Source organism: Schistocerca americana, chromosome 1 (assembly GCF_021461395.2).
Source record: "Schistocerca americana isolate TAMUIC-IGC-003095 chromosome 1, iqSchAmer2.1, whole genome shotgun sequence".
Classification (NCBI taxonomy): Eukaryota; Metazoa; Arthropoda; class Insecta; order Orthoptera; family Acrididae; genus Schistocerca; species Schistocerca americana.
Genome location: NC_060119.1, coordinates 1,114,263,320 through 1,114,289,825, shown reverse-complemented (window position 1 = coordinate 1,114,289,825; position 26,506 = coordinate 1,114,263,320). Strand labels below are relative to the sequence as shown.

At 44.6% G+C, this 26,506-nt stretch overlaps 1 protein-coding gene and 1 non-coding gene across 2 annotated transcripts in view; both read left to right on the top strand.

The window, feature by feature from the left end:
* The window catches only part of LOC124618709 (zinc finger SWIM domain-containing protein 8 homolog), a 521,177-nt gene that overhangs the window by 93,438 nt on the left and 401,233 nt on the right, over positions 1-26,506 (top strand). The window lies entirely within an intron of this gene.
* Positions 11,780-11,855, top strand: Trnas-cga. The gene has a single exon. It is a non-coding gene; the product is annotated as a tRNA-Ser (tRNA).

Below are 26,506 nucleotides of genomic sequence, written 5' to 3'. Positions count from 1 at the left end.
TGGTAGGATCCAGGGATCACCAATTTAGTATTGGAGGCAGCATGGAGGGTAAAAATCGTAGAGGGAGACCAAGAGATGAATACACTAAGCAGATTCAGAAGGATGTAGGCTGCAGTAGGTACTGGGAGATGAAGGAGCTTGCACAGGATAGAGTAGCATGGAGAGCTGCATCAAACCAGTCTCAGGACTGAATACCACAACAACAACAAGCACAATAATGATTAAAGGCCGGCCGTTGTGGCCGTGCGGTTAAAGGCGCTTCAGTCTGGAACCGCGTGACCGCTACGGTCGCAGGTTCGAATCCTGCCTCGGGCATGGATGTGTGTGATGTCCTTAGGTTAGTTAGGTTTAATTAGTTCTAAGTTCTAGGCGACTGATGACCTCAGAAGTTAAGTCGCATAGTGCTCAGAGCCATTTGAACCAATAATGATTAAAACATAGATGAAAAACAATACAGTACGTACCTGCATATGTACGTATATGGACCCACATTCCCAAGTTGCAAAAGTATGCTCCATTTTAACGAAATTGTCGTTAGTCCTTTGTTTTGAAATAAAGCCTCGTTTCTTAGCAGCAATGTCGCACCGTCTTCTAAGAAGCTTGGTGTCAGCTGGAGTAGTTTCCGCATGCTGCTCGATATAACGCAAAGCCACATCTAGCTTTGCCAAACCCTCCGTTTGAGTGATCATTGGCGCAGTTTCTTCAGGCAATTACTCGTCGTCACTATCTTCAGCGGGTTTTCTAACCGCCGGATGGACTGGCCGAGCGGTTCTCGGCGCTACAGTCTGGAACCGCGCGGCTGCTACGGTCGCAGGTTTGAATCCTGCCTCGGGCATGGATGTGTGTGATGTCCTTAGGTTAGTTAGGTTTAAGTAGTTCTAAGTTCTAGGGGACTGATAATCTCAGAAGTTAAGTCCCATATTGCCCTCTGGTTCTTTCTTGCTCCATAGGCCGTATTAATAAACTCATCACGTTAGGGGGTAAGAACAATACGCGAATACCGTCACTCTGTAATTTTTCCTCATCAGGGTGCGAACCAGCATTAAAATTGGTTTGGAAGGCAAAAAGTTTTTCTTTAGGTATCTTTTGGTCCCTGAAACAAAATCTTCGGAAAACCACCTCTTAAAAATATTTTTCTCTATCCAAGCAGATTTTTTGTGGGCGTATGTAAGGGTGCAGAAGCAGTGATATAAAGCTCTAGGCGTAGCAGATTTCCTTATTACCACCCGCTTCAGGCTATGGTCTCCATTTGCATTCGATGCAGCAAAAGCTGGTAACCTTTCTTTACGTTCTTTGTAGCCTGGGACAGCCTTTTCTCCTTTTGAGGCTAGAATTTTAGATGGAAGCATTTTATAATTTAGCCCTGTTTCATCACAATTGTGCTGTTGATTAGGAGTAAGATTTTCTTCTCGTATATTTTTTTTTTTTTCAATATCTCACAAAATTGTGTAACAGAGAATGCGCAGAAAGGTTTTCACCGAAAATTTGAAGCTACCTTTAAATGGGGCTTGTACCACTCTCCTCAAGGGGGTACTTAATTTTATATCGGCCCATTGACGGGTTGGCAGAACACACTGTTGGCTCCTCTGCACAGACCGGGCTGCGGCTGTCTGGGCTTGATGGTCCCCACTCTGGCCCTCACCCTGCCTGCTCCTTTTCTCCTCCTCCCACCCTCTTGCATGGTCTGTGTGGCTTGTTGAGTTTATGCGTATTTGTGCGTCTCTTTCCTTGTCCTTGGTAATAATCTTTCGTAGCCAATTTCTTAGTGTGGGGTACCTGTGGTAACTGGCGGGGGCGCGGGATGGTATGTCCCCTCATTGCATTCTGCTTTCAAGGGCTTCTGGGTGGTCCCTAGGTAGGGTATCTCGCCTGCCTTTATTCCTATATCCCCTCTTCTTTTTTATCCGTTATCTAACCTTCGTTGACCTTTGATAGACTTTGGCTTTCCTTTCCCTCGGTTTTGTGCTGTATGCCATCTCTGATGTACTGTCACCTAGACCTGTGTTCAAGGAAGAAGGGACTAATGACCTAGTAGTTTGATTCCTTTAGTCATCCAACCAACCAATATAACACATTTAGCACTATACAGATTTCTACCACCCATACAAACAGCCCTGAAAATTTGTGCTTGTGAATTTTTAGTAGCCGTGAGAAAACTTGTAAAATTCAAAACGAAAAGCCTAGGGCGAATGAAGTAAATAATAGTAAGGAGTGTAGATAGTGGGTTTCGTTGAGAAAAAAATCACCAAAGCGTTCATATCATTTGCAAAGCAATAAAATTGTTACTGACTTGCGTGAACTATTAGTGCATCATTTACATACAGCAAGCACACCATGTTTTTCGTTTTAAATTTAACGAATATTGTTACGGTTATTAAAAGGTCACAAGCAGGAAATTCCGGGGCTTTCTGAGAGGGATTTGGAATCTGTATGGATCTAGTAGAAATTATTTCATACTTTTCAGTCTGTTGAAAAACGTGTGATATTGAATGTCCGTAAGCCTCCACATGAGCCAGAATTCCTCTAATTTTGAGTTCATGGTCCTTACACAAGATATGTATAGGAGGAAGAAATGCATTGGCTGACTCGGAATTATAACAGTAAACCACATTGGGTTGACTCTGAATTTTAACAGTAAATCACATGGGGTGCACATCGCCTCTCTTCTAGTGTCTACTGTTGGAGTCTATCGATCGCAACTGGTAAGGATTGCACATCTACTATCAGTACTAAACTATCGGTCCAGCTGGGGCTTCGTACGTTACCTCCTTAATAGGTGGGCTACACTTAATGAGGAGTCTCCCAATGAATTTATCAGGCATCTGGCGTTCTTGAGATTAGTTTTATGTGGTCGTTACGCTTTAAATCACTCCGTACGACCAATCTCAGAAATTTAATGGCTGTGCCTGCTTCCAGTGATTGTTGGGGGCGTTGGCTAGTATCTTATCTCGTTTTCGGAAAGAGTGGAAAGGAAGGAAGGTAAGGGTTTACTGCCCTATTGATGACATCATTATAGACAGAGTACAAACTCTGATTGGCCAAGAAAAATGCCTGTGCCCTTTAAATTGAACCCTCCTGGCATTTGCCTTGAGCGATTTAGGGGAACCACGGAAAAGCTAATTCTGTATGACCATAGCAGATTTGTACCCCTGTCCTTCCGAATGGATTGCAGAATGCCTAGCACTGCGCCGCCTCTCTCTATTAGAAAGAGCCGCTGTCTTAGGGCTATTGCCTGTATCTCTGAGCAGATGATAACACTGGTAAATATCTAGGAGAAGACAGGCAGACTTGTCGAACTGAATCAATTTTGGTAAGTATCATTAGTTTAACGTTTCGTTCGAAAACTTCACACGGATGTGCCCTGAAGTTTGTGGGCATCCACGTGAAGTAATCAGAGTGGCGCAGCAGATGGAAGAAAAAAATTAGTTGCACTGGTGTACTTGTAGTTTAGAGAATGCGATAATGCATGCAGTTGATAAATGCGCCGCCTGATGCTGAAGCTAGTAATCAGATGCAGCCTTGACTCACTTCGCATAGCTAACTAGGTATAAATTTTTATAAGGGAGTGACGGGTGGAGGGGTGTAAAGTTCAAAGTTGATCGAGGGTTCACCATTGGAGGGGGAGGGTGTGCATTATGAGGCACAGTGGTGAGGAGATTCATCGTTATAAAGTGTAGTGCCTGGTGGATCCTTTGTGGCTCACTGCCGTGTCAGCGTCGTTCGAGTCGGTGAAGACAGTGCGTGATACTATCGATGCGTCCCTTTTGACCTCGTACACTGACGCTATGGCTACGACTGTCGTCCGCTTAATCATTCAAACCCCGCTACGTAACATTGTGCAGGTAATTAGCTCTTCGTTCCGATTCCATGCTTGCTGGATAAAATATATTGTTAGTAAAAGGCTTCGTCGTCTCATCCTAGAAACCTCGGCGTCAAGTGAAACCCCACGCGCGTTTATCTCAGCCAGAATGCACGTACACTAACCTCACGGGATAAATTACTGGACAGTTTTTTCCGTCGACTAACTGGGAAGCTTCATGGGAGTTAAGGTTCAACTGTTAGGCGAACCACTGTACGTGTTTCGGGACCATTGTGCCATTATCTCTGCGTACTTTTATTCGGTCTTATTTTCTTGGTTGTTAGGTCCTATGTTTGTGAAATACAAAATAGTGCAACTGTAGAGTTTAATTCTTCAAAAACACGGGTCTTGTCAGTGTGTGCATTTCCACAACAGATGATCATTACTGCGAAAATAACTTTTGCTGCTATGCAATAATGAAACCGGGGGGTGTCCAAGCTGCGGGCCGAATGTGGCCCAAAGCAAATGTCAGAACGGCCATGAAGTGAGCACTATCACACAGCATAAAAAAATCCGTTTTTGTAAACTTATGATAAACTAAATATTTTAAATTTCAAACTCCCGCCACACGACGCTGTTCTCTCATTGGTCCACCCCCCCCCCCCCCATTTTTAAGCGCTCATTGTGGTTGTTGTTAGTGTCAAGTATATGTCCTTGTGGCCCAAAGATACTCGTCTTCTTCCAGTGTGGCCCAGTTAAGATGAAAGGTTGGACGCTCCCTGATGTAAAGGATGCAGAATTTAACATTCTATAACTCAGGATCTGGATAAAAGTAGCCACTAATGATGGGAGAAAGACGCTGGAGCATGTTTAGCATTTAAAATGAACATTTGTTTGAATAATAGGACCGCCTCATTTCCCAAAATATAGTCTCGAAACACGGCTACTGGCAGACCTTCAAAATCAAACAATGATTATAGCTTGGAAGTGATTGTTGGCGGACTGCTGCATTTCAGCAAACGATGTCAATATGGCTCGCTTGGACCGCGATACGGGATAAAATTGCACTACTCTTTTGCCACTGATAAAAGCCCCACAACAGTGGCTTGAGAAAATCTCTCATTTAGGATCACTGGACCGAAAGCGAATGTCGCTAATTTTCAATACACTGCCTCCTGCTAGTTCTTCTCAACTTTCATAGATAATGAGGTGTCAGAATGTGGAATCGGTGGGTTCGGGAGGGTAATAGGAAAGCCGTACTGGATGCCAACGGCCTCGTATCACTAGCAGTCGAGATGACAGGCATCTTATCCGCAAGGCTGTAACGGATCGTGCAGCCACGTCTCGATCCCTGAGTCAACAGATGCAAGACAACAACCATCTGCACGAACAGTTCGACGACGTTTGCAGCAGCATGGACTATCAGCTCGGAGACCATGGCTGCGGTTACCCTTACGCTGTATCACAGACAGGAGCGCCTGTGATGGTGTACTCAAAGACGAACCCGGCTGCACGAATGGCAAAACGTCATTTTTTCGGATGAATCCAGGTTCTGTTTACAGCATCATGATTGTCGCATCCGTGTTTGGCGACATCGCGGGTAACGCATATTGGAAGCGTGTATTTGCCATCGCCATACTGGCATATAACCCGCCGTGATGGTATGGGGTGCCATTGGTTACACGTCACGGTCACCTCTTGTTCCCATTAACGGCACTTTGAACAGTGGACGTTACATTTCAGGTGTGTTACGACCCGTGGCTCTACCCTCCATTCGATCCCTGCGAAACCCTACATTTCAGCAGGATACAGATAATGTTCGGCTGCTGCCCTGGCCAGCACATTCTCCAGATCTCTCACGAATTGAAAACGTCTGGTCAATGGTGGCCGAGAAACTGGCTCATCATGATACGCCAGTCACTACTCTTGATGAACTGTGGTACCGTGTTGAAGCCTGATGGGCAGCTGTACCTGTACACGCCATCCAAGCTCTGTTTGACTCAATGCCCAGGCGTATCAAGGCCGTTATTACGGCCAGAGATGGTTGTTCTGGGTACTGATTTCTCAGGATCTATGCACCCAAATTGCGTGAAAATGTAATCACATGTCCGTTCTAGTAGAATATATTTGTCCAATGAACACCATCTGCCTTTCTTCTTGGTGTAGCAATTTTAATGGCCAGTAGTGTACAATTAAGTGGACACTTTACCATGACCTTTCATTATTCCGACTCCCCATCCATTCAGTACTCAGTAATGTTACTAAATTTTTCAGAGTTGGAGTTGCTACAAGGTACCGCACATAGTATCTTTAATGATCTTGTCATCGGCGAGACATTTTTGTCGCGCTTGCTTTTAGAAAATTGATTCGTGTCAGAAGCTCTCTCTACATGTATATTGCAACGTGAAATGCGTCATCCACCTTGGTGTATCGGCTATTATAGCTGGCTGGCAACGTATGCAACCGGTCCGATCCATGCCTCCTGCAATTATTAATCACTCCTTTTTTTGTGATTTCGAGACAGTTCAAGGATTTAATTACTGATATATTATTGGTATTGCGTAGAACATCCTATTTGTGTGTAAATAGGAGCACATTCTCAGCTAGTTAGTTTCAATCACCAGTTTTCTCCTCCGATTGCGAAAACATTCTGTTGGCACCCATCTACATAGGGAGAAATGATCATCACGATAAAATAAGAGAAATCAGGGTTCGCACAGGAAAAATTAAGTGCTTGTTTTTCCCGCGTGCCGTTAGAGTGTGGAACGGTAGAGAGACAGCTTGAAGATGGTTCATTGAACTCTCTGCCAGGCACTTTATTGTGAATAGCAGAGTAATCATGTAGATGTAGATCTCCATCTGTAATTTCGTGTGTGTTCAATAAAAAGGCTTTCATTGTGTCTTGACGACGACGCGACAGTCACATCTGATAATGGATTCCGTATCCTACGTGACAATAATGTGAATAATGACAGCTGAATATACGTCAAAACATGAAAAAGGACGTCAGGCATAAAGCTACTGGACACTCGACTTATGTGAAAATGGATACCAACGAAGTACAAAGATAAATTTAAGCTCGCTCTCTATATTCAGTCCATTCATAGCTTCTTGTTGTTGGTAGCCCATTCATTGCTTGTCCTCGATTGATTGTAGAGAGATGAAAATAAAATTACTATTTCCTAGCCCGAAAATTTCGCCTGTTTCAAGGAGGAAAAAGAAAGTTAACCCCGAACAGAGAGAGAGAGAGAGAGAGAGAGAGAGAGAGAGAGAGAGAGAGAGAGTATATGAGTATTAGATAATGAATTGCCTTCACCACTCGATACGCATAAATGCCGTTCACGAATATTCTTTTCGATGATATGTTGTGCAGCCGCCGCCCCCTCCCTCCACCTGCCCCCACCCCCACCCCGCTTTCGCCGAAACACTCAAGCACGTGCTTTTGTTTATAATCCTCTCAAAACATTTAAAAAACTTCCGAAGGTCTGATGTACGCTCTAATATCTAAAATACAAATGTCATGCTTTTCGCTCGGGTAAAAATTCCCGAAGCCAGTTAAACAGCAACGTACCTGTATCTCTGTATTACACATTGAGTACATTAATTCGAAGCTTGAGTGTACCATGCTTCGGGGAACCAACATCTGGATTGCGATCAAAACGATGATGCAGCGTGCTGCTTGTCCATTATGCTCTCGAAAGTTACGCAGACTGACAGCGCAGGGTCAGACCAGACGTCATGCGTCATGTGACGCGCACGACTGTTTTATTCGCGTATCCCAGGGATTGAAATGGTCGACTATTTGACTAGAGAGGCAATTACTCTCCCAACATTCGCTTTGATGTTCCCAGGTGTTAATTTGCGTGTGCAAATACAGCCTATGCCCACTCGGAGATGTAACATCATCTGGTGGGCTACAAACCCCGTCTAATAAACTCCGACTATCAAGAAGACTACTGCTACATGTTGCTCCTTTCGTTCGTTCCGGAAGGAGTCCACAGTAATGCGTCACCTCCGTATCGGTCAATCAGGTTAACCAATAGTTTCATTTTATGTAACGATCTACCCCAACGTCGTGGTTGCGGAGCATTAAGCCGCCATCGTACGACCCATGGCATTCAAAGTTCAACGTGCTGACTTCTTCTCCTCCGTGCTGCATAACGCCCATAAATGGCTTGTACATACGGTACGTTTCCGACCGCAGCGCGCTCCAGTGGTTGTAGGTTACGGGCGCAAACTATACAGTCCACAAGAGTTCTCGAAACGGACAGGCGTTAATTGGAAGCTATAGCTTTTAGCAGTACTTCCGCGGGATCCGGCAGCTGACGTCGACTTGGAGGCCGGACGCTAAAACCAACCGCACGAGTCGCTGCATCTGCGTCACAGTGCACGTGATGGCTAATGTGGTTTGTCAGTGCAGGGTGAACATTAATAAAACTGACAAACTGCAGGGACAGAGTCCTGACTGGAAATGGAGGAAAGAAGGTCCTATGAACATGTGTTCGGAAATGCGTCTTTGCCGCGGTAGAAGCCGTTGACGAATGGAAGTTCATCTGGCCACGTGCCGTGTGTTCCTTTCGTGTTGCAAGCTGTGCGATTGACGCAGCGTACTGTTTGTTGTAGAATAGTAAGTATTCACGTCGGGAGCAAGCCGAGATGGTGGTGTAACGCTAAGCAGATGGAAACGGTCGACAGGCAGCATGGCTGTACCACCACCCACCCTCACGGACACCAACCACATCACACATTTCAAGCCATTTTTGGGCGTTTGTGTGATCCTTTGCCCTTTCAGGCAGGCACACGTGCAGGGAGGCGGTTGATTGTGCGTACACCAGATTTGCAGGACCGGGTTTCACAGGATACTGAGACGAAACCTCGTACAAGCTCCAGGCAAGTGGCCCGCCAACATGGTGTAGGCCAAAATACGATTACGTGTACCCTGCATGACAACCGCGACTATCCCTATCACCTGCAACGAGTGCAAGAATTATCAGCAGCGGATTTCCCTCTACGGGAAGGATTTTGTCGATAGTTTTTGCACCAGACCTTCACAATTACGGGATTAATGTCATCTGTCCTATTCACCGAAGAACCGTTCTGTTGCTTACAATACGCTGCGTGAATCTCTCAGCGCGCCACAGGCAAATAACGCACGGCACGTGGGCAGAGGCATCTACCGTGGCAACGATGCATTTCCGGACATATGTTCATAGGACCTTTTTTACTCCATTTCCAGTCAGGAATCCGTCCCTGCGGTTAGTCGGTTTTATACCCTGTACATGGGTTGGATAAAAAGTAGTGGCAAAACTGCTATAATTCATACCAGACTTTAGTGACACACGTTCACCGTTACAAGCCCTCAATATAATGGCCCCGGATCTCGGTCACGTTCCGCTACACTGTTGACGTCGTACACTGCAAGTGCATTCATCTCTGTCGATGCCTGTCAAGGTCCGCCCTGTGGCACGGATTATGTCGTCTCTTGGGTTCTCTAGGATGCCACGTAAACTGCCTTCATTATGGCGTAACCGCAGGGATTCATATCGGGTGAATACTGTGGATATTCCAGTATCTCCCACCCCCACACACGTAGAGGCTCTTGCACAATGTTCGCCGTGTGGCATCGTGCTTTGTCACGAAGGGTGATGGGATGCAGTCCATCGGCGATCCACATACAGCAGGGACGCAAGGAACTGAACGTTATGTTGTCAATTGGTTGACGTCACGAATGGGGGGGGGGGAGGGGGGGTGGCGGCGGCGGCGGCGATCTTGAATGACAACCTTGCCGTCCCGACGAACACTTTATCCGTCTCGCCAATGTACAATAAGACAGTGCTTATTCCCCACACGCCTTACGCAGTCTATGAAAACACGGTTGTGCGCTCCGACCATGTGCCACTTCAATCTTGCTCCATCCATGTTCGTTGTGTTTCCTAAACATACTGTTGTCCTAACAGTATGTTTAAGAAACACAGCCAACAGGCACGGACCAAGATTGAAGTGACTTGAGACACAGCTGTAGCCGCTCACAACTGAACTACTGTCTCCTATATGCGGCGCGCATGTTATTCAGTGCACTACCTTTATGTCACGGCAATGTTGGCACTACTTTTTATCCAACCCTAGTAGAAAAAAATATATATCTCGGTGATTGCCTGGCTCACAAATCACACAAGTTGTTCATGAAATGGACGGACGTAAAGTTATTACGTTAGCTTCATTAAAACGCTCATTTCCTCCCATGTCCATAAACTAGTTATATTCTGTCTGTAGTTAATAGACCTACATGTTATAGGTCAAAAAGATGTTCATTGTCCACTCAGTAAGAACATCAGCTTATACAAGTTCCATTACAGTAGTGCGATACAGATTTACAGTAACCTTCCACAAAAGATAAAAATTCTTGTACCATTCCCAGTTTTCTGGTCTGACATGCTTGAAATTGCTCTGCACGTTCGCCAAGGCTCAGCAGAGTGCTTTCTTCCACGCCATAACGTCAGAAACTCGGCACGCTCAGCGTTGACGTTCGTGTGACAACGGATTTTTTTTTTCCTTATTTTTCTTTCGAGTTGTGCCCATGAAGCCATCTCAGTAGTGGATTGTCTATAATGACGATACGACCGTAAGGACAAAGCAACACCCGGTCCCCTAGCTGAGAAAATCTCGGACCCGACCGGGAGTCGAAACCGAGCCCTTTCGTTTAGTAACCCGCCGCGCTGACCGCTAAACTACAGAGGCGGACTATGACCGTTTTTACAGACAGTGGCTCGTCCCGGTGGAATGCTCCCAGGTTCTGACTCTATGATTTTCCGGATTCCTTACCTCTAATATTGGCGGACGACTCACGGACAGTTGAAGTCGTTCTCAGTTTTCTATAACATTCTAAAACTACTTTCGTGGTGAGGGCAGTGTCGTTAGGATTGAGGCGTCTGCCACTGCATGCTGGGTTGAGGGACACCTCGATCCAACCTGCCTTTTTTCGGTTACTTAGGTCATGCCTGTTTCACTCTCTTGCAATTGCTTTTAGATGCGGTCAGCCCATTTTCTTCTGCCGCGCCCTATTTTCCTTTTAAGGGGTTGCACTCCGACGAATAGAAGGGCTGTTGTCCTTAACGTTTCGCCTATAACAGATCGGGTTGGAAGGGTCGATCCTCATCACATGCACTCGCCTAGCCCCAGTCACCTACTGACCTCATTATTTCTTTCATTGTGTTGTTGCCGGTCCAACTGATGTCCGTGAAGTTTTTTTTTTAGTCTTCTTACTTTCACTATTCGTATTCGAATCTACCGGCTAGAATGCTTTCTGTACTATGTAACTGTTTTCGCCTGTAATCGGATTGGCGGCGCTCGGCTGCGGGTGGGGTTTCTTTGGCCACAGATGAGCCCTGGCGAGACTCCGTCTGCCCTCTGACCTATGCCACCGGCCTGACCAGCATATTCACTTTAAATTATTTCTCAGCACTGACATCAGTTGCTTTCAATGCCTCGATTATACCACTCATACATACTTTCATACTTAGATCAAATTCCTGGCGAACGTAGCTAACTCAAGATAAACTACTACTTGACCGGAGGGGCTGATGTCCTCGCTGTTTACTCCCGTAATCCCCGACAATCTACCCGTCCCATTCGCTGCGGCAACATGAGGGGTCTCGCAACACAACAGTGTCTCGAAGTCAGTTGTTCATGTATTATTTCGTATTATATTCATGAACCAGTGTTTGTCCATTCATGGGAGTCACGCGAAATAAATATCTCTCTCTCTGTCTCTGTTGTTTATTCGTGTAATTTGAATTTTTTGTGTTTTATCAATTGGTTAGTCTAATGAAACTTCCTGGCAGATTAAAACTGTGTGCCCGACCGAGACTCGAACTCGGGACCTTTGCCTTCGTGCAGGTTCGCAGGAGAGCTTCTGTAAAGTTTGGAAGGTAGGAGACGAGGTACTGGCAGAACTAAAGCTGTGAGTACCGGGCGTGAGTCGTGCTTCGGTAGCTCAGTTGGTAGAGCACTTGCCCGCGAAAGGCAAAGGTCCCGAGTTCGAGTCTCGGTCGGCACACAGTTTTAATCTGCCAGGAAGTTTCATATCAGGGCACACTCCGCTGCAGAGTGAAAATCTCATTCTGGTTAGTCTAATGTTTATAAATCATCAATAATTCTGTAAACTATGTGCAGAGTAGTTCTGTGACCAAAGAGAACTGGCTCTCATAGTCCCACGAAAGCTGATAAATAAATATACAAGGAACCAAAAAAAGTTAATAACCCACTAGAATATCTTTTAACATCATTTCTGTCTAGCAAATTGTAGCGCCGTTCCATATAATCCGCCATTTTCTGTGAAATTAAGATGGATGATTTAGCGGGCCAGTCGAGCTGCGATAAGGTATTTAATTGTACGTAAAATAGGGACGTGTACATGCTTGCGTGAACACGGGTATTACATAGGGAGGCAGGAGTATTGACAGCTTACTCGTGCAGAAGTTGTAGAAGAAAGGAAAATGCTTGACACAGAGAATATTGAAACGAACATCCGGGTTCATGTTCACATTAACCTAATGAGCGGACCCAAGTGGTTGCCTCAAATGGCTCTGAGCACTATGGGACTCAACTTCTGAGGTCATTAGTCCCCTAGAACTTAGAACTAGTTAAACCTAACTAACCTAAGGACATCAAACACACCCATGCCCGAGGCAGGGTTCGAACCTGCGACCGTAGCGGCCTCGCGGTTCCAGACTGCAGCGCCTAGAACCGCACGGCCACTTCGGCCGGCAGTGGACCCAAGTCATGGTACGAAAAACACCACCTGCTTGAACTGCACCGTTCGCACATACCGTGATTCAACGCCTCATTGAGGCGTCGTTGTTGCGCTCTACAGATAACATAATCTGAAAACTGAAAAAGTCGCGGCTCGTCGTGTTACACTACACGCCTCCAATCAGCTACTGCCCATTGAAGACGTACAGCTAGCTGTATGTATCGCTGTCGGCGACAGCCTTTAGCGACGGACCCTACTCCAGACGTTGTTTGTGTGTAGTTCTTATCGCAATTTTCGCTCGGAACCTGATTGAGATGGACCTGCCTTCAGTAACAACAGCAGTTGGTGTACGGTGTGAAACCACTGTCGTTGAAAATCTGACATCTACGCATCTACATCTGTATGGTGCCTGACACTACCTCTCTACCATTCCACTCTCGAATGGCGCGTGGGAAAAAAGAATACCTAAATCTTTCCGTTCCAGCCTTGATTTATCTTATTTTATTATGATGATCAATTCTCCCTGCGTAGGTGAGTGTCAACAAAATATTTTCGTATTTGGAAGAGAAAGTTGGTGATCGAAATTTCGTAAATAAATCTCGCCGCAAAGGAACCGCCTTTGTTCCAGTGACTGCCACCCCAACTCGCGTATCATATCAGTGACACTCTCACCCCCTATTGCGCGATAACACGAAACGGGCTGCCCTTCTTTGCACTTTTTCTATGTCCTCCGTCAATTCTACCTGGTAAGGTTCCCACAGCGCGCAGCATTATTCCAGCAGAGGACGGACAGGTGTATGTAGGCTGTCTCTTTAGTGGTTTTGTCGCATCTTCTAAGTGTTCTGCCAACAAAGCGCAGTCTTTGTTTCACCTTCCCCACAATGTTATGTAGGTGGTATTTCCAATTTAAGTTGCTCATAATTGTAATTCACAGGTATTTAGTCGAATTGACAGCCCTTAGATTTGTGCGATTTATCATGTACCCAAAATTTGAAGGATTTCTTGTAGTACCCAAGTGGATGACCTCGTACTTTTCTTTGTTTAGTGCCAATTGCCACTTTTTGCACCATACAGAAATTCTCTCCAGATCATTTTGTAATTGGAATTGATCGCCTGATGATTTTACTAGACGGTAAATTACAGCGTCATGTGCAAACAATCTAAGGGGGCTGCTCAGATAATCACCCCTCATTTATGTAAATCAAGAATAGCAGAGGGCCTATGACACTTCCGTTCTCTATCAGTTTACCGCGTTACGTGGTAGCGAGCGGCAGACCGGTTGGACAGTCCACGTCGCGGGCTACTTCGTTCACAGTGCGGTCGAGGGCACGTTCAGTCACGATGTCTTCTTTCCGCCTTTATCACGTCTTCAAATGTTAGCGCACGGATTCCACACAATCGACTGGTACCTGTACGCCACTTTATTTCCATGAATTCTGACGGCACTGGAGGGGCGCGTGACGTCCTGGTAGTATTCAGTATCACGGTGCTCCAAAGCGGCTAGTGCTCTGTTTTAAGATACCTTGCCTGTGAATGCTTGGAAAAAATACTGACAATTTTCATAAAGTTTACACGGCTCTAACTAAAAAACGTGAACCATAAGTAGGATGAAAATTGTAGGACAATAGGAACGTTTCTTGCTGATCATTTCGATTTGCAGGTAATCATATTACACTTTTTGTGAAAATCAGTAAATTACATTTTTATATGTCGAACCATACGTGGAATCTATGCGCTATCTGTCGTACTTACGTGCTTGAAACTTTTAACTACTCGTTAACAACTGTTGTTGTTGTTGTCTTCAGTCCTGAGACTGGTTTGATGCAGCTCTCCATGCTACTCTATCCTGTGCAAGCTTTTTCATCTCCCAGTACCTACTGCAACCTACATCCTTCTGAATCTGCTTAGTGTATTCATCTCTTGGTCTCCCTCTACGATTTTTACCCTCCACGCTGCCCTCCAATACTAAATTGGTGATCCCTTGATGCCTCAGAACATGTCCTACCAACCAATCCCTTCTTCTGGTCAAGTTGTGCCACAAAATTCTCTTCTCCCCAATCCTATTCAATACTTCCTCATTAGTTATGTGATCTACCCATCTAATCTTCAGCATTCTTCTGTAGCACCACATTTCGAAGGCTTCTATTCTCTTCTTGTCCAAACTATTTATCGTCCATGTTTCACTTTCATACATCGCTACACTCCATACGAATACTTTCAGAAATGACTTCCTGACACTTAAATCAATACTGGATGTTAACAAATTTCTCTTCTTCAGAAACACTTTCCTTGCCGTTGCCAGCCTACATTTTATATCCTCTCTACTTCGACCATTATCAGTTATTTTGCTCCCCAAATAGCAAAACTCCTTTACTACTTTAAGTGTCTCATTTCCTAATCTAATTCCCTCAGCATCACCCGACTTAATTAGACTACATTCCATTATCCTTGATTTGCTTTTGTTGATGTTGATCTTATATCCTCCTTTCAAGACACTGTCCATTCCATTCAACTGCTCTTCCAAGTCCTTTGTTGTCTCTGACAGAATTACAATGTCATCGGCGAACCTCAAAGTTTTTATTTCTTCTCCATGAATTTTAATACCTACTCCTAATTTTTCTTTTGTTTCCTTTACTGCTTGCTCAATATACAGATTGAACAACATCGGGGAGAGGCTACAACCCTGTCTCACTCCCTTCCCAACCACTGCTTCCCTTTCATGTCCCTCGACTCTTATAACCGCCATCTGGTTTCTGTACAAATTGTAAATAGCCTTTCGCTCCCTGTATTTTACCCCTGCCACCTTTAGAATTTGAAAGAGAGTATTCCAGTCAACATTGTCAAAAGCTTTCTCTAAGTCTACAAATGCTAGAAACGTTGGTTTGCCTTTCCTTAATCTTTCTTCTAAGATAAGTCGTAAGGTCAGTATTGCCTCACGTGTTCCAGTGTTTCTACGGAATCCAAACTGATCTTCCCCGAGGTTGGCTTCTACTAGTTTTTCCATTCGTCTGTAAAGAATTCGTGTTAGTATTTTGCAGCTGTGACTTATTAAGCTGATAGTTCGGTAATTTTCACATCTGTCAACACCTGCTTTCTTTGGGATTGGAATTATTATATTCTTCTTGAAATCTGAGGGTATTTCGCCTGTTTCATATATCTTGCTCACCAGATGGTAGAGTTTTGTCAGGACTGGCTCTCCCACGGCCGTCAGTAGTTCCAATGGAATATTGTCTACTCCGGGGGCCTTGTTTCGACTCAGGTCTTTCAGTGCTCTGTCAAACTCTTCACGCAGTATCATATCTCCCATTTCATCTTCATCTACATCCTCTTCCATTTCCATAATATTGTCCTCAAGTACATCGCCCTTGTATAGACCCTTTATATACTCCTTCCACCTTTCTGCTTTCCCTTCTTTGCTTAGAACTGGGTTTCCATCTGAGCTCTTGATATTCATACAAGTCGTTCTCTTATCTCCAAAAGTCTCTTTAATTTTCCTGTAGGCGGTATCTATCTTACCCCTAGTGAGATAGGCCTCTACATCCTTACATTTGTCCTCTAGCCATCCCTGCTTAGCCATTTTGCACTTCCTGTCGATCTCATTTTTGAGACGTTTGTATTCCTTTTTGCCTGTTTCACTTACTGCATTTTTATATTTTCTCCTTTCATCAATTAAATTCAATATTTCTTCTGTTACCCAAGGATTTCTACTAGCCCTCGTCTTTTTACCTACTATATCCTCTGCTGCCTTCACTACTTCATCCCTCAAAGCTACCCATTCTTCTTCTACTGTATTTCTTTCCCCCATTCCTGTCAATTGCTCCCTTATGCTCTCCCTGAATCTCTGTACAACCTCTGGTTCTTTTAGTTTATCCAGGTCCCATCTCCTTAAATTCCCACCTTTTTGCAGTTTCTTCAGTTTTAATCTACAGGTCATAACCAATAGATTGTGGTCAGAGTCCACATCTGCCCCTGGAAATGTCTTACAATTTAAAACCTGGTTCCTAAATCTCTGTCTTACCATTATATAATCTATCTGATACCTTTTAGTATCTCCAGGGTTCTTCCATGTATACAACCTTCTTTCATGATTCTTAAACCAAGTGTTAGTTATGATTATGTTGTGCTCTGTGCAAAATTCTACAAGGCGGCTTCCTCTTTCATTTCTGTCCCCCAACCCATATTCACCTACTATGTTTCCTTCTCTCCCTTTTCCTACACTCGAATTCCAGTCACCCATGACTATTAAATTTTCGTCTCCCTTCACAATCTGAATAATTTCTTTTATTTCATCATACATTTCTTCAATTTTTTCGTCATCTGCAGAGCTAGTTGGCATATAAACTTGTACTACTATAGTAGGTGTGGGCTTCGTATCAATCTTGGCCACAATAATGCGTTCACCATGCTGTTTGTAGTAGCTTACCCGCATTCCTATTTTCCTATTCATTATTAAACCTACTCCTGCATTACCCCTATTTGATTTTGTGTTTATAACCCTGTAGTCACCTGACCAGAAGTCTTGTTCCTCCTGCCACAGAACTTCACTAATTCCCACTATATCTAACTTCAACCTATCCATTTCCCTTTTTAAATTTTCTAACCTACCTGCCCGATTAAGGGCTCTGACATTCCACGCTCCGATCCGTAGAAAGCCAGTTTTCTTTCTCCTGATAACGACATCCTCTTGAGTAGTCCCCGCCCGTAGATCCGAATGGGGGACTATTTTACCTCCGGAATATTTTACCCAAGAGGACGCCATCATCATTTAATCATACAGTGAAGCTGCATGCCCTCGGGAAAAATTACGGCTTTAGTTTCCCCTTGCTTTCAGCCGTTCGCAGTACCAGCACAGCAAGGCCGTTTTGGTTATTGTTACAAGGCCAGATCAGTCAATCATCCAGACTGTTGCCCTTGCAACTACTGAAAAGGCTGCTGCCCCTCTTCAGGAACCACACGTTTGTCTGGCCTCTCAACAGATACCCCTCCGTTGTGGTTGCACCTACGGTACGGCTATCTGTATCGCTGAGGCACGCAAGCCTCCCCACCAACGGCAAGGTCCAGGGTTCATGGGGGGCGTTAACAACTAGTCTATGTAAAAGTAGATCACAATCACGTCATTTCAACCACAAGTTATTATTCTAGAAATTTTATGCTATAATCGAAATTAAGGGTACTTTTTTTATAATCAGTAGTAATGTATTTTCCTTCCCGTTGATAGTACGTTAGTGCCTGTAGTCTACATCCCTCCAAATAGTACTCTGATTTGTACTCTGATTTTATTTGCACAAGTGTCAGAAAATTCTGTTCTTGGGACATTTAATTCAAAGTGATCTAAGACTCACCTCTGTTGTTCCTAACATTCCTGTTGCATAATCTTCTCTCTTCCTTGTTTCTCCTTGTTATTCTGGTGTCCTTAGTTTCATCAAGGACCAACTTTTCAGCTTCGGCCCCGCTAATGGAATCAACTGCCAACTGTGACTGTCTCATATTAAACCCAGAATATATTCCTAGCAACTCTAGCACTTCACACCTGCACATTAAAACAAATCACAGGCATAATAACTTTAGAAAACGACAAAACGGAAGCAACCCAAAGTACATGAGTTTATAAGGAAAACAACGCTCGAAAAACCAGATATGCCTGGGACAAATAAAGAGCTTCACAAAATGTATCTTCTAACAAGGTTGCCAATTTGAAAAACAGTTCTATAGCATATGGTTCTCGAACAGGAGTGTGATGACAACATTTACGTGTAAAAGTAGGAGAAACATGAGTGTGGACGCACACCGAGAGATCTTTTAGTTGATTTTTAAACTACTTCCTGATGTCCAATTCAGTTCTTTTAACCACCATTTTGTTAAAAAAAACTCGAAACGTCGATTTAAGATGAAAAATAATAAATCGATTTTTTGAAGCCTATTCAAAGGCACTTTACCTTAAAGGGGTGAACAATAGAGTGTCAGGAAAAAAATCGCAACACCAAGTAGGAATTGTGCGACCTAAACGACAGTTGGTAGGCGTGTTTTTACATCTGAAAAATGTGTCTTCAAATTTCGCGCCAACCCCTCAAGAGTGGTGTTAGCGCTATTATGAAGATGCAAATCAGGTTTGCTTTAAATACACGCTGTAATGAGCGTGAGCGTTATTTATCTTTGAGATTGGACTGGTAAGTTCTTGATAGAAAAGAATGGCCTCTAGGCGGAGACGCCGTTATCAACACCTCACTGATAAGGAAAACTCCATCTCAGGTTTAGTGGAAATATGGTCCAGTGGATAGGCCGTCAGAAACTGAACACAGAGCAAGCATGAAAACGAGAAGTTGTACTGAACTGCGAAAAAAGAAGCAAAGTGGAAACAGTGCAAATGGCTCTGAGCACTATGCGACTCAACAGCTGAGGTCATCAGTCACCTAGAAATTAGAACTACTGAAACCGAACTAACCTAAGGACATCACACACATCCATGCCCGAGGCAGGATTCGAACCTGCGACCGTAGCGGTCGCGGGGTTCCAGACTGAAGCGCCTAGAACCGCTCGGCCACTTCGGCCGGCAAAGTGAAAACAGTGAACGGTCCATTCTCAAGATGTGCAACATCGAGCGACTCGGAATAACCAAGGCGTCGTGGTTGTATGGTCACGATGCTGGACTGCAAAGCGGGAGATCAGTGTTCAAACCTCTATCGTGCCCCATTTTTTTTCACGAATTTATGTACTATCCGTCCGAACATTGACGTGTCTGTTCCCTTTCTGCAGTCTTGGAAATTTTCATACTACTCGTTGGTTGTAAAATATGTGTTATCCGGTAAGAATGTATTACCATCGCAAGTTACTATGATGAATAGTGAGAACAGGCGAGATGCCGCATAGTCCTCTCTCATAAATGAAAACAACAAGTAAACGGGTGTGAACTATGTTACCACGAAGGAATTAAAGAGTAAAAACCTCCAAAACGGAACGCGAGAGGCATAACATACGCCATTCCTGTAGAACACATAAGAGGTACGTACGTCTGGAGGTTCCTTCGTTGCACGTCGCTGTCGCAGAAGGACTTTTCACTACGATACAGACAGAAATTTGAATACAGCGAACAGACACGTGAATCAAAGCACGGTCAGTTCATAATGTTGTGAAAAAAGTGAGGCATGAGAGAGATTTGAAACCCCTTTGCAGTCCAACACAGTGACCACACGATCTCAACGCCACTGCTATTTAAAGTCGGTCGATATTGCACAGGTTGATCTTGGACTGTCCACTGTTTCTATTTTGCTTAGTTTTTCCACAATTCAGTACACCTTCTTTCCGTTTTCATGCGATCCGCGTTCAGTTTTAGACGGACAATTCAATGGGGCATCATATACCTTGAATCTGGGAGGGGTGCGGTGGGGAGTTTGCGTTGGGAGTTTGAACGACGTCGTGTAATCCGGCTACGAGAAGCTGGATGTAGCTTCTGCGATATTGCAGAAAGACTTATCAAGGAATGTAACCACCATACGTGAATACTGGCAGCGGTGGTAACGAGAATGTACAGTCGCAAGAAGAGCGTTCGACGTATGACTCTGGCGCATTGTACTGCATCTGCAGCGGCAATTTGGGCAGCTGTTGGCAGCACAGTGACACAACGAAGTTACAAATCAGTTACCTCTAGGACAGCTCCGAGCTAGACGCCCTGTAGCGTGCAGTCCACTAAACCTAAACCACAGCCGTTTGCGACTTCAGTGGTGTCAAGTGAGAGGTCAGGGTGGAGGTCTGTTGAGTTTTCTGATGAAAGCTGGTTCTGCCTCGGGGCCAGTGATTGCCGTGTGTTGGCTAGGAGGGGGCCAGTTAAGGGCATGCAACCAACTTGTCTGTGTGCTACACACACTTGACCTACACCTGGCGTTGATGTCTGTGGGGCGATTTGGTATGACAGCAGGAACACGTTCGTGGTTATCCCACCCTTACGGCAAAATTGTACGTCAGTCTGGTGATAATGCAACATGCTCTATAGAGTATCATCATGTTTCCTTGGTCTGCTCGACCACCAGATTTGCTGTCTACAATCGAGCACGTATGGGGCGTCACCGGACGACAACTCCAGCGTCATCCACAAACAGCATTAACTGTTCCTGTATTGTCCGACTTGTTTCACACTGCGGATGGCTTGTGTCAGTAGCACTCTGAATCAGAGCGAGAACAGTTGTTGGTTCTGGAAAAAGTTCACCTTTCCCGAGTGGTTACTACTTTGTTTCTTTCAAGCTGTCTCACACTGCTGTGACGCAAAATGGCGAGAGGACTGTGAAACTTCCCGATACGAAAGTGTAACTGTGTTAAGTGCAGTGAAAGTGCTGCATGCAAAAACGAAACACACAAACTTAGGAGACGAAGAAGATTGCAATAAACAATAAAAATCTGACGACCTGAAGATCCTTTAAAATAAAGGGAAACGCGTCTTGTCTTAATAAAACTTTTATTACAGTTGCTGAAGACAGAAATAAACGTACACAACTTGTATAGGTTCAGTTGTGGCAAAAGGCCAGGAACAAATAATTTACGGTTTAATGACGGAAATTTCTTTCAAAACGGTTGCGTTGTAGTGGGAATGCTGCGAGCCCGCTTATACTTGCGAATTCATGTATTCACACTCCTTTTGGAGCGAGTCTAGTCCACTTGGACTAGAAAACAACTCAGGTGACGAATAGGCTACGGTGGAGACTTTGGAGTTGAGTCTGGGCACACAGAGACGGCGAGTTCTGAGACGAAGTCACAGGACTCGCTAGTGAGTTTGAAACGAGTATACGGAGTTCATTTGTGATCTCTATAGACAGCTCCGCTTCGGATCGCTGCGCGGCATGTTCGACCACGGCACGCCATGGTATCGACTGCGCGGAGGGACAGTTGGGAACACTGGCGCGCTCAGTGGATACATAGCTTTAGACAATTTTTGTACCCGAGAAATTTCAAAGTAGCGAGTTGTAGCCCGTTGAATAAAAAGTCACAGGGCTTTGGTTATCTGGAAAAGTTGCAAACGTAAGATGATTGCACTTGCCGCCCTGTAATCAATCCTTCGCGGTCTCAGGTCGGCGGCTCAGGTGTTTAGCACGCAATGTTGCGAGATCGCGTCGTCCGGGCGGCGCCGGTAAAGAAAACAGCGGCACGCCACCTGTCCCTACAGCACAACTGGCGTTGCTTGCAAGCAATCAGCGTGTCACAGTTCGCTGTACTCCGCTCTGGGTATAGGGCGCTTATTAGGTCTACCGGAACTAGGGGGACATCTCAAAACGTTACGCAAATTGCTGTATCAAATGTTTTTCACTAGTATACTTACAGGTTGACAATTATTGAATTGTATGAAATAAAATCGTCATAACTTCAGAACAGTTTGCGTTGGGACGTTCAAACTGCGCAGTTGGCGGAGGGGCGTGATGGGAATTAGCCTTCGGATGTTGGTTTGGTTTAGCGACGAAGCCCACTTTCATTTGGATGGGTTCGTCAGTAACCAGAATTGGTACATTTGGGGAACTGAGAATCCGCACTTGACGATCGAGAAGTCTCTTCGCCCTCAACGGGTGACTCTGTGGTGTGCAGTGTCCAGTCACGGAATAGTCGGTGCGATCGATATTCCTTGGTGGTACCGTGACTACTGAACGGTACGTGAAGGTTTTGGAAGAAGATTTCATCTCCACTATCCAAAGTGACCCTGATTTCGACAAGATGTGGTTCATACAAGACGGAGTTCGATCCCACCGAAGCAGGAGTCTGTTCGATATTCTGGAGGAGCACTGGGATATCCAGAGGCCACTGGTATGGGCCTCGATTGGCCACGGTATTCTGTGGATCTGAACACATGCGACTCCTTTTTGTGTGCCTGTATTAATGACAAGATGTACAGCAATAATCCCAAAATCATTGGTGAGCTGAAAACAGCCATTCAGTAGCTCATCGACAACATCGATGTTCAGACACTTCAGCGGGTCGTGCAGAATTTCGCTATTCGCCTGCGTCACATCATCGCCAATGATTGCAGGCATATCGGACATGTCATAACCTAAATTTGAATATCTGTAGTGGCGTTTACGTGTTGAATGAAGTGTGTGCACGCCGTAGTTTGTAACTAGTTTACGTTTTTTTCACGTAGTTCAATAATTGTCACCCTGCACATGCTGTGCAGTGGAGGTGGTGGTGCTGGTGGGGGTGAACTAAGGTAATGTTTTCAGAGCACCCTGCCTTGCGGCTCTAAAATACTATAAAATGACATTTTCATTCCCGGACCACACCTGCTATTTATTTTGTTGGTTTAATTAATTTCGGGCGTCATTCATATTCGCAAATCACTTAACCTGTGTTGGAAGCCATACGTAGTGTGTGGCCAAGCAAATTGTGTGTGTGTGTGTGTGTGTGTGTGTGTGTGTGTGTGTGTGTGGTGGCCATTAAGCTATTCCGTGATTCGGAGCTACTCCAGTGGTAGGGTGAATGGAAGATACAGGCAACACTTTCCTTTTCCTTATCCATTATTAAGAATGTAAACTGAAGTAAATTTTTGTATATAACAATAATAATAATAATAATAATAATAATAATAACGTTCCCAAGAGCCAATGGACGTACAGCAAACGGCTAAAGGTGTCTAACACAAGATGGTGATATACGGTCGTTAAAAAATCAAATTGCTGTAAAACAGCAGTAATAGTTATTGTTGTGTAGAACACAGAAAATATCTAATTAACAACTGAGGAAGAATGACTGCAGGAATTAACTGTTGTTACATTATAATTGATGATCTGATCTGAAAATAAGTCCACTAGGAGTACGCAAAGTATTTAGAGGTGGACATTTGCCTTCCATTGTGCCCATATTTCTCTCACACTCTTCCTGTGGGCCTCCTTTCTCTTTTCAGGCGATACTGTACCAGTCTTCATCATCTACGGTTTTCCTTCTTGGTCAATTTATCGTGTGTGAATTTTGGGTTTCGTGGTTTTGGACATCTTCTGACATAATTCCTGCCAATTTCAGATCACTTTTGATCTTGCCAACCCATTTCTTCGTTTTTGTTTTGGCTTTGCTCATGTTGTAAAATAACGAGTAAATAAATAAAAAAATGTATCAATATCTGTGTTCTTTTAAACTGAACCTTAACCTGCGTTTTCTAATGTCACTATGGATACTTGTGTATTATTAGGTTTCCTGATTATTTCTGAATCGGCATTGTTCAACCCAAGTTTTGAGCACTTATGATTTTGCTTTCCCTTTTCTCGACATTTTCAGTGTCCGTTTTCCTGTTCAAAATTAGTATTTCTGATCCGTAAAGGTATTCTGGTTTAATTTTTTAGTTCTGTGTGCTTCGAGAAATATTTCTTGTTGTAGATATCTCGGGTAAGTTCCATGTTTTGACATCTAATTTCGTTGCGTTTGTTTCATTTATTGTTGTTGCTGTTCTTATAATAATAATAATAATAATAATAATAATAATAATAATAATAATAATAATAATAATTTGGTATTTCATAATTAAAGGTTTGTTTCTGTGTACAAAATGATGTATTCTGTGGAACCCGTTGCTGACATAGAAGTTGTTGTTGTCTTCAGTCCAGAGACTGGTTTGCTGCAGCTCTCCATGCTACTCTATCCTGCGCAAGCTTCTTCATCTCCCAGTACCTACTGCAACCTACATCCTTCTGAATCTGGTTTGTGTATTCATCTCTTGGTCTCCTCTATGATTTTTACCCTCCACGCTGCCCTCCAGTACTAAATTGGTGATCCCTCGATGCCTCAGAATATGCCCTACCAACCTCTCCCTTCGTCTAATCAAGTTGTGACACAAATTTCTCTTCACTCAAATTCTGTTCAATACCCCCTCGTTAGTTATGTGATCTACCCATCTAATCTTCAGCATTTTTCTGTAGCACCACATTTCGAAAGCTTCTATTCTCTTCTTGTCTAAACTATTTATCGCCCACGTTTCACTTCCATACAGGGCTACACTCCATACAAATACTTTCAGAAACGACTTCCTGACATAGATATCGAAACAAGTTAAAGAAAAGAAGTATTGGAACTCGAGCTGTCTGCATTACTCTTTTCGGCGGAGGTGCTGCACAAAAGAAGCAACAACGAAGACGCGCTTGGCACACTTTACTTTGTGTATAATTCCGTATAATTGTCCGTTTCGTCTCCGGTAAACACGTAGCTTTCTGAGCCTGTAGGCTCTAATGGCAGCGTTACATGAATTCTCTTGTCTTCGGAGGAGGATGAGTAGCTGTAATAATAATTTCCTGGTCATTTGAAGTGGTTTTCTGCGACACGTTATCCGAGGTCGAAGGTTATAGGTAGGACGCGGTGCAGCTACTCTGCCCGTTGGGGTTGACTCCCACCGGCGGGAGTCGGAGCCCCCAGGGACTCCCCTGCAGACAGCGGCGGATAGGCAACAGCGCGTCTGCGTCTGCTCTGGTGTGGTCTGTTTCAGTCCTGGGGGCCGCTGCCGGCTTTACGTGTCTCTCCTCCTACCTGTCACTGGCTACCCACAAACTGCCACACGGTTTTGTTACTCATAGAGAATCTCGATTGTCCTGTGAAGAGAAGGTTGACAGGACACCATATAAGATGATGTTCCTGCGTGTGCGAATTTAGCCATGGCGGTGCTGGGTTGAAGGAGGGCTTAGGGTAGTCATCAAGAGGTCAAGATGGTGGTCATTGGTTTGATTAGCACGTGTGTGTGTGTGTGTGTGTGTGTGTGTGTGTGTGTGTGTGTGTGTGTGTGTGTGTTTTAATACACTACTGGCCATTAAAATTGATACACCAACAAGAAATGCAGATCGTAAACGGGTATTCATTGGACAAATATATTATACTAGAATTGACATGTGATTACATTTTCACGCAATTTGGGTGCATGGATCCTGAGAAATCACTACCCAGAACAACCACCTCTGGCCGTAATAACGGCCTTGATACGCCTGGGCATTGAGTCACAGAGCTTGGATGGTGTGTACAGGTACAGCTGCCCAGGCAGCTTCACCACGATACCACGGTTCATCAAGAGTAGTGACTGGCGTATTGTGACGAGCCAGTTGCTCGGCCACCATTGACCAGACGTTTTCAATTGGTGGGAGATCAGGAGAATGTGCTGGCCAGGGCAGCAGTCGAACATTTTCTGTATCCAGAAAGGCCCGTACAGGACCTGCAACTTGCGGTCGTGCATTATCCTGCTGAAATGTAGGGTTTCGCAGGAATCGAATGAAGGGTAGAGCCACGGGTCCTAACACGTCTGAAATGTGACATCCACTGTTCAAAGTGCCGTCAATGGGAACAAGAGGTGACCGAGACGTGTAACCAATGGCACCCATACCAACACGGCGGGTGATACGCCAGTGTGGCGAAGACGAATACACTCTTCCAATGTGCGTTCACCGCGATGTTGCCAAACACGGATGCTACGTTCATGATGCTGTAAACGGAACCTGGATTCATCCGAAAAAATGACGTTTTGCCATTCGTGCACCCAGGTTCGTCGTTGACTACACCATCGCAGGCGCTCCTGTCTATGATACAGCGTCAAGGGTAACCGCAACCATGGTCTCCGAGCTGATATCCATGCTGCTGCAAACATCGTCGAACTGTTCGTGCAGATGGTTGTTGTCTTGCAAACGTCCCCATGTGTTGACTCGGGGATCGAGACGTGGCTGCTCGATCCGTTACAGCCATGCGAATAAGATGCCTGTCATCTCGACTGCTAGTGATACCAGGCCGTTGGGATCCAGCACGACGTTCCGTATTACCCTCCTGAACTAACCGATTCCATATTCTGCTAAGTCATTGGATCTCGACCAACGCGAGCAGCAATGTCGCGATACGATAAGCCGCAATCGCGATAGGCTACAGTCCGACCTGTATCAAAGTTGGAAACGTGATGGTACGCATTTCTCCTCCTTACACGAGGCATCACAACAACGTTTCACCAGGCAACGCCGGTCAACTGCTGT